Source organism: Salmo trutta, chromosome 9 (genome assembly GCF_901001165.1).
Source record: "Salmo trutta chromosome 9, fSalTru1.1, whole genome shotgun sequence".
Taxonomy (NCBI): Eukaryota; Metazoa; Chordata; class Actinopteri; order Salmoniformes; family Salmonidae; genus Salmo; species Salmo trutta.
In genome coordinates, this window is record NC_042965.1 from 34466373 (window position 1) to 34478314 (window position 11942).

An 11942-nucleotide genomic window follows, 5' to 3' on the forward strand; every position below is an offset into this window, starting at 1 on the left:
AGTATAGATGCCCACCCGGACCCTCCCCTATAGATTCAGGTTTGCGGCTGGGAGTCCGCACCTTTGGGGGGGGGGGGGTACTGTCACGCCCTGACCTGAGAGAGAGGGTTTGTTTCTCTATGTGGTTAGGTCAGGGTGTGGGGTGGGCAGTCTATGTTTTGTATTTCTTTGTGTTGGGACGAGTATGGTTCCTAACCAGAGGCAGCTGTCTATCGTTGTCTCTGATTAGGAACCATACTTAGGCAGCCTGTTTTTCCTTTGGGTTTTGTGGGTAGTTGTTTTCTGTTTTGTTCCTTGTAACCTGACGGAACTGTTGACGGTCGTTTTGTTGTTTTGATTTAGTGTTTCATTAAAGTAATATATGAGCACTTTACACGCCACGCCTTGGTCCCCTTTGTACGACCCTCGTTACACATGCGGGCAGAAAGTTGAGGAGTCAGAACTCGGGGGCAGCGAATCGCCATCGAGAGCCATCCCAGAGAAGCCCTCGGTAGTCGAGGAGGAGGAGGGCAGGGGACAGAAGTGGAGTTGGCAGTGGCCAGTCCCAGGGTTAGAGGAGGCATCCCCACCTCATCCTCCGTTCTCCAGCCCTCCCTCAGGGACGGGGAAGGCACATCGCGCTGCTTACAGAAAGCACATTCGCACCGCCGCACACTTCCTCTTACACACCTAAGAGAGAAAGAAGGATCAGACACAGACCACCGAGAACCACATGAAGAGGGATTAGACGGACGATATTAGAAGCGACACCAGGACGTATTATGGTACTGGAGCAAACTGTTCAGACAGTGCCTGGTGATTTTCATCTTTGATCTGTAATCAGGGACTGATTTAAAACTGGGACATCAAGTCAATGGATACTCTGGCCAATCAATGACATAATTAAACAATTAACTAATTCAGCAGCACTATAAATAAACCCTTGGTAGTTTCTCAACATCTCAGCGTAGTCACTGTCACTACTAGCCACAGACATGGGCACAGCTACAGCTAGCACTGGAACGCCTGCACTCTGGAACAGCGCTGGGATCAGCTTAGCCGGCACAGCCAACAGTAGACTCCTCCCCTGGCCCTACCAGATAGCTAGTTCCCGTGGCGACAGCAGGAACTTGGCACAGTCCTCAAGGGAAGTGAGAGCAGCGTATCGCCCGGCGAGCTTTGAGGCGGCTGCCGCTCCAATTCCAACATTTCAATTTCCTCCGCTTACGGTACCACTTGTGTTACGATGACAACGTCCTCCAATTCCGATGCCACCGTTGACGCCGTTCTCTAACTGGTCGTCGTCGAGGCCCCCGCTGTTGTTGTGGACGATGAAGCAGAGCATGCACAGCCCCTGAAGGAAGCAGTTCCTCCTCTTCTTCTTGTGGTGCAGCTTGCACACTCTTCTTCAGGCGGTAACCATTTTTCGAGAGAAGATGGCCCATATAGATGAGACTCTGGGTAGGGAAAGAGAGAAGGGCATAAATTAACAGAATTTAACACACCACTTTATATTAAACTCTACAGATGATAGATCTCCTCCACACAAGACATATCTAACAGCTAAACAGGGGTCCAAAAGACTCCATTATCCTAATTAAACTGGAACAACATATTTCCACAAATGTTGTTACTAGTGCAGGCTAATTAAGACTGCAGAGCCACACAGGTATAAAAAAAAAAACACTTTAAAAGTGTTACCAAAGACTGTTACGAAGGTTGCTAAACCAAAATGTCTGCCTTTGAAATGTGACCCAGATGAAATTGGGCTATTCAGAGCCTGAACACCATCTACGGGGATAGACAAGTGTGATTCCAGTGAGTCTAACTCGAGACCCAGAAACGGAATGCGCTGAGATGGAGTCAGGCAGCTCTTTTTCTATTTTCTATGAAGCCCAGAGACTGAGTATGGGAGACCAGAATGTATGCGTGTAACTCTGCTTGCCCCCAGCCCATCAAATGTAATAGCCAGTGGCTTGTGAGCATTCTGAATTCATAGACTCGGACGTGCTTGCTGAGGACACATAAATCTAGAACGGGGTGTCCAAGTCCCGACCCCTTCTCGGAACCAGGAAATACCGACTGTACCAGCCATTCTGGATCCGACATAGACACCACTCGGATTGGCCGCGTCTGGAGACCGGAGGATATTCCTTCTCTCAAAATGGGCACTGAGGCCTTGGTAACAGTCGACGTGAGGACACAGCAGAAGTGTGGGGGAAGCACAACAAACTGTAGCCTGTACCCCAAATTCACTGCTCGCATGATCCAAAGCAACAGTGCGCATGTGTGCCATTGGTTGGAGCAGACAGCGAGCCTCCAGTCAAGTGCCATCTGAAGATGTGGGATGCTACGTTGTGGACTGGGGGAGATTGGTTCTTTTTCCCATTCCACCACGTGTCTGAATGTGGAGAAGTGACACTTGACACTGGAACTTTGTTTTGACACAAGTGTGTTTATGCACCAAGGTTTGCCTAAAAAAAAGACCCATGGAAAGACCGCTATCATGAAGGTTATCATTCCCAAAAGGCAAAGGTACCGGTGCCACAGCACCTTGCAACAATCAATCAAATGTATTTATAAAACCCTTTTTACATTAGCAGATGTCACAAAGTGCTATACAGAAACCCAGCCTAAAATCCCAAACAGCAAGCATTGCAGATGTAGAAGCACGGTGGCTAGGAAAAACTCCCTAGAAGGCAGGAACCTAGGGAGAAACCTAGAGAGGAACCAGGCTCTGAGGGGTGGCCAGTCGTCTTCTGGCTGTGCCGGGTGGAGATTGTAAGAGTAGACGGCCATTAAGGTACGATTGTTCTTCAAGATGTTCAAGTGTTCAAAGATGACCAGCAGGGTCAAATAACAATCACAGTGGTTGTAGAGGGTGCAACAGGTCAGTACCTCAGGAGGACAGCCAGGGGACAGCCAGGAGTCATCAGGCCAGACAGTCCTGAGGCATGGTCCTAGGGCTCTGGTCCTCTGGGAGGGGATGGAGAGGGAGAGAGAGACAATTAAAGGGAGCATACTTAAATTCACACAGAGCACCAGATAAGACAGGAGAATTACACCAGATATAACAGAGTGACCCTAGCCCCTGGCACATAGACTATTGCAGCATAGATACTGGAGGCTGAGACTGGGGGACGGGGTCAGGGGACACTGTGGCCCCGTCCGACGATACCCCTGGACAGGGCCAACCAGTCAGGATATAACCCCACCCACTTTGCCAAAGCACAGGCCCCACACCAATAGAGGGATATCAACAGACCACCAACTTACTACGCTGAGACAAGGCTGAGTATAGCCCACGAAAATCTCCTACACCGCACGAGCCCGAGGGGGCACAAAACCGGACAGGAAGATCACGCCTGTGACTCAACACACTCAAGTGACGCACCCCTACAAGGGACGGCATTGAAGAGCACGAGTAAGCCAGTGACTCAGCCCCCGTAATAGGATCAGAGGCAGGGAATCCCAGTGGAGAGAGGGGAGCCGGCCAGGCAGAGACAGCAAGGGCGGTTTGTCGCTCCAGTGCCTTGCCGTTCACCTTCGCACCCCTGGGCCAGACTACACTCAATCATAGAACCTACTGAAGAGATGAGTCTTCAGTAATGACTTAAAGGTTGAGACCGAGTCTGTGTCTTTCACATGGATAGGCAGACCATTCCATAAAAATTTAGCTATATAGGACAAAGCCCTGCCTCCAGCTGTTTGCTACTAAATTCTAGGGACAATAAGGAAGCCAGTGTCTTGTGACTGTAGTGTACATGCAGGTATTGGAGAGATAGGTAGGAGCAAGCCCATGTAATGCTTTGTAGGTTAGCAGTAAAACCTTGAAATCAGCCCTAGCCTAATAGGAGGCCAGTGCAGAGAGGCTATTACTGCAGTAATATGGTAACATTTTGGTGTTCTAGTCAAGATTTTAGCAGCCGTGTTTAGCTCTAACCGTAGTTTATTTTGTGCTTTATCTGGGTAGCCGGAGAGTAGAGCAATGTAGTTGTCTAACCTAGAAAATAAAAAAAGGATACATTTTCTGCATCATTTTTGGACATTTTTCTGATTTCTGCAATGTTACGAAGATGGAAAAAAGCTGTCCTTGAAATATTATTGATATGTTGGTCAGAAGAGAGATCGGGGTCCAGAGTAACGCTGAAGTCCTTCACAGTTTTATTTGAGATGACCGTACAACCATCAAGATCAATTGTCAGATCCAACAGCAGATCTCTTTGTTTCTTGGGACCTAGAACTAGCATCTCTGTTTTGTCTGAGTTTAAAGTAAAAAAATGTGCCGCTATCCACTTCCTTATGTCTGAAACACAGACTTCCAGAGTGAGCAATTTTGGGGCTTCACCATGTTTCAGCGAAATGCACAGCTGTGTGTCATCCGCATAACAGTGAAAGTTTTTTTTTCCTGAATGACATCACCAAGAGGTAGAATGTATAGTGAAAACAATAGCGGTCCTAAAACAGAACCTTGAGGAACGCCGAAAATTACAACTGATTTGTCAGAGGACAAACCATCAAGAGAGGAACTGATATCTTTCTGACAGATAAGATCTAAACCAGACAAGAACTTGTCCGCGTAGACCAATTTCCAATCTCTCCAAAAGAACCTTGTGATCGATGGTGTCAAAAGCAGCACCAAGGTCTAGGAGCACGAACACAAATGCAGAGCCTTGGTTTGACGCCATTAAAAGGTAATTTACCACCTTCACGAGTGCAGTCTCAGTGCTATGATGGGGTCTAAAACCAGACTGAAGCGTTTCGTATACATTATTTGTCTTCTGCTGCGCAACAGGTTTTTCAAAAATGTTCGAGAGCAATGGGAGATTCGATATAGGCTGATAGTTTCTTTTACATTTTCCGGGTCATGGTTTAGCTTTTTCAAGAGAGGCTTTATTACTGCCACTTTTAATGAGTTTGGTACACATCCGGTGGATATGGAGCCATTTATCATGTTAAACTAGGGTTGCACATTTTGGAGAATATTCAGAGGTTGGAACTTTCCGTAGGAATTAACGGGAATATGGGAATTAACGGAAATATATGCAAATTAATATTAATACTTTTTAAATGTAGATATTTTTTGCATTGGCTATATTTACCATATCATATGGAGACAAAAACATAAACCTTTTACCTTATCATAAGTAGACATAATTGCAAATTATTAAATCCTTCCAATAGAAAAAAATGTAACTTCAATTAAATGAGTTGACTCTTTACATAGGATGATTTCACTGAACAACAAAAGAAAGGGGATATTGAATGATCCCCAATGATCCATCGCATCTCGCAAAAACGTTTTCAACATACATCTGTTAAATGATAGTCTAAAAATGAAATATTTTGTTGTCTTCCTCTCAGGCTTCCATGTCTTCTCCCTGGACCTCCTCAATGTCCATCTCTTGAACATCAGACTCTGAGGCCTCATCGTCACTGTCACTTTCCAACCTTGTTGAGAATGGCTCGTTGTCAGGCTCAAAAAGCCTCAAATTTTCCCGGGTGGCCACCAAGTTGTTCAACCCTTGTATTGCGTGCTTTGGTGTGTGTTCCATCAAACAAGGACCAGTTGCGCTCTGAGGCGGCTGGTGTTGGTGGGATTTGGAGGATGGAGGCAACAGGGGAAAGAGCCTCAGATCCACAAAGTCCCTTTCCAGCAGGTGGCTGATGAGATATGTTGGCACGACTGCCATATTGCATCTCCATCCCAAAGCCCTTGCTTGGAAGTGTACTTTGCCAGACTGCCAAGAACCTTGCCCTCATCCAGGCCTAGGTGGTGAGACACGGTAGTGATGACACCATAGGCCTTGTTGATCTCTGCACCAGACAAGATGCTCTTGACAGCATACTTGTGGTCCAACATATACGCTGCAGCGTGTATGGGCTTCAGGCAGAAGTCTTCACGCTTTTTGATGTTTTTCAAAACTGCAGTTTCCTCTGCTTGGAGCAACAGTGAAGTGGGCAGGGTAGTACGGATTTCTTCTCTTAAATCTGCAAGCAGAGTCTGAACATCAGACAGGATAGCATTGTCTCCCTCAATTGGTACAATGTCTACTGCTACAGGTTTCAGGAGTTTCAGGATGCTTACCACTCTCTCCTAAAATACATCATCCAGGAGGATCCTCTTGATGGGGCTGTCCTTATCGGCAGACTGTGATATGGCCATTTCTTGGAAGTACTCCTTCCCCTCTAGGAGACTGTCAAACATGATGACAACACCAGCCCAACGGGTGTTGCTGGGCAGCTTCAATGCCGTGCTCTTATTCTTATCATATTGCTTGGTGAGGTAGATTGCTGCTATAACTTGATGACCCTTCACACACCTAACCATTTCCTTGGCTCTCTTGTAGAGTGCATGCATTGTTTTCAGTGCCATGATGTCCTTGAGGAGCAGATTCAATGCATGAGCAGCACAGCCAATGGGTGTGATGTGAGGGTAGGACTCCTCCACTTTAGACCAAGCAGCCTTCATGTTCGCGGCATTGTCTGTCACCAGTGCAAATACCTTCTGTGGTCCAAGGTAATTGATGACTGCCTTCAGCTCATCTGCAATGTAGAGACCGGTGTGTCTGTTGTCTCTTGTGTCTGTGCTCTTGTAGAATATTGGTTGAGGGGTGGAGATGACGTAGTTAATTATTCCTTGCCCACGAACATTCGACCACCCATCAGAGATGATTGCAATACAGTCTGCTTTCTCTATGATTTGCTTGACTTTCACTTGAACTCTGTTGAACTCTGCATCCAGCAAATGAGTAGATAAAGCATGTCTGGTTGGAGGGGTGCGTGCTGGGCGAAGAACATTCAGAAATCTCTCCCAATACACATTGACTGTGAGCATCAGAGGTGAACCAGTTGCATACACAGCTCGAGCAATACATTCATTAGCATTTCTCTGACTATGTTCCTCCATTGAGTCAAAACAAATTCTGATTCCAGGAGGACCATGAGCTGTTGCTATCGATAAGGTGTCCGATTCATCATTTTCACCTCGAATGGAAGTAGAGGGACTTTTGTCAGAGGTTGCTTGTTGTGAGTGCTGAGGGAACTTTAAGCACTTGGCCAGATGATTCTGCATCTTTGTTCTTTGTTGCATTCTTCACATATTATTTGACACAGTATTTGCAAATGTACACAGCTTTTCCTTCTACATTTACTGCAGTGAAATGTCTCCACACATCATATAGTGCCCATGGCATTTTTCTGTAAAGATTCGGAAAAAAATGAGTAAAAAAAAAAACTAATACAATTCCATGTACAGATAAATAGTTAAGAAGTTAGAATAAACAACTCCTTTGTAAGAACAGGTGAATTAACACTCCTCAGTTAGCAGGTGTTAACTGGATGGTAAAGGATGGTAAATTAACACTGCACAAAAAGTGGTTGTTTTCCATGTTATTTGATCAATGTAGTTTTTTTTTTATTTGATGTGGATGTTTTGTCTATAACTTTGCTCCTTTTGATATAAATATTTGAGGATAAAACCCACACGGTAGCAAAAACTAACTAGCAGAAATTGTTAACTAAGAAATTATTTAAACACACTTTGCTGTAGGCTACAATTTACTACTTAACAAAAAATCATGTATGTCATAAAATATATTCACCCCACCCAGTATTGTACCAGAAAGCATGTAGTCCTTGGCTCAGACAGTGTACTGTAGTAGTGTGAGCTCAATAGCATCTCATTAGTGTGCAAGATCTTGAGAATCAGCTGTACATGTGATGGAAGTGTGGGCTCAATAGCATGTGTGATGGAAAAATGCACTGTGCATGCAGAGGGTTGCAATTCCATTGAATTGGGGATAGTTTAACTAAAATATGCCACAAGACCTAGAATTGCCTTATGTATCCCACAAAAAAAGGTTCACAAAGTTTCACTGTTATAAGCTAACTTTTTTTGATGAATTTAAGCGAAATTCCCCAAATTCCCGGGCTTAACTTCCCATGGAAAATTTCCGGACAAATTACGGAAATTTACCGGAAAGTATACAACCCTTTGCAAATATAGGAGAGCCATGCACAGGAAGAAGCTCTTTAGGTAGTTTAGTTGGAAATAGGGTCCAGTATGCAGCTTGAGGGTTTTGAAGCCATGACTATTTTCATGTGTCAAGAGATACAGGATTAAAAAAACGTGTGTCTCAATTGATCCTAGGTCCGCACCTGCAAAAGGGGCAGACAGTTCTGAAAAATGGACCCCTTCTGTGGTAACAGAGAGGGGCGATTCGTCATTGAATATAATTCCCAGGAATGAAACAGATCACCTGTATAACCCATAGCATCTATCATTAAGCACCTCATTGGGACTAGTGAGCTACAGGCAGGAATTCGCAATGAATCCCAGTAATGAGCCACCTAAGGGGGAGGAAGGAGTGCCCCCTTGTAGACAGAAAGTCAATCGCCCAATTTATTACTCTCTCCCTAAGGAGACTGATATACCCCTTGAACACCGTGGAACATGGGGTAACAGAGGGGGCATTAATCATGAACAAGCGTCCAACCTAAATTGTGCCTCCATGAGACTGTATAGTCTGGCCCCTTACGACCCCTTCTGGATACAGAGGGCTCCGGCAATGGCTGACGTAGCACCCCGTTTGGCAGTAACCAAACTTGGGGGCACCAACGTCAGATTAATGTTTTTATGGAGGGACGCACTGGTCGCTCAGACCTGTGCTAAGGCCCCCTCGCTCCGGAGGTTACTCAAGCCAAGTAATCGGAGGCTGCTTCCTCATCGGAGGTGAATGGACACCCCGCTTCCTCCACTCCCTCCAACTCCAGAAATTGGAAATGCAGTGCTTGTTAGCTAGTCTGGTCTCGAGGCTGCAGTGGAGCAGGTTGAGAGCTTAGAGTTCCTCGGTGTCCAAATCACTAAAGATTTAAAATGGTCCAAACACACAAGCACAGTCATGAAGGCGGCGTGACAGCACCTCTTCCCCCTCAGAAGGTTGAAAAAGTTTAGCATGGGCCCTCAAATCCTCAAAAAGTTATACAGCTGTACCATTGAGAGTATCTTGACTGGCTGCATCACTGCCTGGTATGGCTATAGCACCGCCATCATCTGCTCACTCACACATACAGTGAGGGAAAGAAGTATTTGATCCCCTGCTGATTTTGTACGATTGCCCACTGACAAAGAAATGATCAGTCTATAATTTTAATGGCAGGTTTATTTGAACAGTGAGAGATTATACAGAATAATGGTCTTGGCCATGGTGGAGAGTTTGGAATCTGATTGATTGATTGCTTCTGTGGACAGGTGTCTTTTATACAGATAATAAACTGAGAATAAAAACAAAAAAAATCCAGAAAAACGCATGTCAAAAATTATTTGCATTTTAATGAGGGAAATAAGTATTTGACCCCTCTGCAAAACATGACTTAGTACTTGGTGGCAAAACCCTTGTTGGCAATCACAGAGGTCAGATGTTTCTTGTAGTTGGCCACCAGGTTTGCACACATCTCAGGAGGCATTTTGTCCCACTCCTCTTTGCAGATCTTCTCCAAGTCATTAAGGTTTCGAGGCTAAAGTTTGGCAACTCGAACCTTCAGCTCCCTCCACAGATTTTCTATGGGATTAAGGTCTGGAGACTGGCTAGGCCACTCCAGGACCTTAATGTGCTTCTTCTTGAGCCACTCCTTTGTTGCCTTGGCCGTGTGTTTTGGGTCATTGTCATGCTGGAATACCCATCCACGACCCATTTTCAATGCCCTGGCTGAGGGGAGGAGGTTCTCACCCAAGATTTAACAGTACATGGCCCCGTCCATCGTCCCTTTGATGCGGTGAAGTTGTCCTGTCCCCTAAGCAGAAAAACATCCCCAAAGCATAATGTTTCCACCTCCATGTTTGACGGTGGGGATGGTGTTCTTGGGGTCATAGGCAGCATTCCTCCTCCTTCAAACACGGCGAGTTGAGTTGATGCCAAAGATCTCCATTTTGGTCTCATCTGACCACAACACTTTCACCCAGGTGTTCTCTGAATCATTCAGATGTTCATTGGCAAACTTCAGACGGGCATGTATATGTGCTTTCTTGAGCAGGGGGACCTTGCGGGCGCTGCAGGATTTCAGTCCTTCACGGCGTAGTGTGTTACCAACTGTTTTCTTGGTGACTGTCACAGGATCCAACGAAAGTGGCGCCCCTCCTCGGTCGGGCGGCGCTCGGCGGTCGTCGTCGCCGGCCTATTAGCTGCCACCGATCGTTGTTTCTGTCGTTTAGTTTTGTCTGTCTGTTCCGCACCTGTTTTGTGTATGTCATTAGTGGGGACTTATTTAATGTGTGTTTTCAGTTGGGATTTTGTGCGGGATTGTTTATTGTCCACGTTGTGTGATCAACAGTTTGTTTTGTATAAAGATTTACCGGGCTGCGCTCCTTGCCTTAGGAATTATATTTTTTGTGTTGTACGGGCGCAGTTAACTAATTACTGGAACTTTGTATAGCGCCCTGTGCTTTTCGGCGTGTGTGTGAGTAGGATTATTAAAAGACACTCACCTCCAGCACCTCTGTCTCCTGCACTTGATTCCACCTATCAGCCAGTCCAAGTCTGACATTGACTATGGTCCTAGCTGCCTTGAGATCATTGACAACATTCTCCCGTGTAGTTCAGGGCTGATTCCTCACCGTTCTCATGATCATTGTAACTCCACGAGGTGAGATCTTGCATGGAGCCCCAGGCCGAGGGAGATCAACAGTTATTTTATGCTTCTTCCATTTGCGAATAATCGCACCAACTGTTGTCACCTTCTCACCAAGCTGCTTGGCGATGGTCTTGTAGCCCATTCCAGCCTTGTGTAGGTCTACAATCTTGTCCCTGACATCCTTGGAGAGCTCTTTGGTCTTGGCCATGGTGGAGAGTTTGGAATCTGATTGATTGATTGCTTCTGTGGACAGGTGTCTTTTATACAGATAATAAACTGAGATTAGGAGCACTCCCTTTAAGAGTGTGCTCCTAATCTCAGCTCGTTACCTGTATAAAAGACACCTGGGAGCCAGAAATCTTTCTGATTGAGAGGGGGTCAAATACTTATTTCCCTCATTAAAATGCAAATCAATTTATAACATTTTTGACATGTGTTTTTCTGGATTTTTTTGTTATTCTGTCTCTCACTGTTCAAATAAACCTACCATTAAAATTATAGACTGATCATTTCTTTGTCAGTGGGCAAACGTACAAAATCAGCAGGGGATCAAATACTTTTTTCTCTCACTGTAATATGCACATACATATATACTGACTACAAACACCCACACACATGCAAGCTGCTGCTACTGTTTATCTTATATTCTGTTGCCTTGTCTCCGTATCCCTATACATATCTACTTCCATCACTCCAGTATCCCTGCACATTGTAAATATGGTATTTGCATAATTCATAAAGTAGCCTACATTGGCAGACAGCAAGTGTTGAATACATATCAACTGTTCTTACATTGACGATACTGCCCAATCGACAGACCTTCTATAGATGATTTCTGCAACAATTGGTTCACTAGCTACATTGTAAATACAACTTTCGCGAGAGCAGATATTACATTGTAGCGCCCTAGATTTGTAAACAAATTCATCAGAATAAGCAATCCCTTCCCTCAGCCTTGAATCAGTATATATAGCGCAGTTCGACATACCTTACTCAGTTATATCCATTGTGAGTTAAGTATCATTGACATGCTGCAAGCAGGTTTATGATGTATGCTTTTGTGTAACAATGTATTATTACACTGTGCCTGCCTATGCTACCTAGCTGATTCCCATGTAAACATAGGTTTTTAAAATAAAAGAATAGCGAGAAAGCTACAGTATTGCTTGAAGAAAATAACTTATAAAGCAGCAACTATCCAGCAATAGGCTACATAGTGAGATTGACGGATAGTAGACCGAGGTAAAAACAGTTTCAGGTTGGATATTCGACGGATATTCGCCTGTAGTTTTCCTTACGTCCACCAACAGCAGTTAGGGACCGTCAACATA

At 44.9% G+C, this 11942-nt stretch overlaps 1 long non-coding RNA gene across 1 annotated transcript; it reads right to left on the reverse strand.

Annotated features, from left to right (window-relative positions):
* Positions 1–807: 807 nt before the first annotated feature.
* On the reverse strand, positions 808–2915 carry LOC115200449 (uncharacterized). The gene is made up of 2 exons (XR_003879519.1): positions 2878–2915; positions 808–1436 (listed from the first exon to the last, which is right to left on the reverse strand). It is a non-coding gene; the product is annotated as an uncharacterized LOC115200449 (long non-coding RNA).
* Between the last annotated feature and the right edge of the window lie 9027 nt (positions 2916–11942).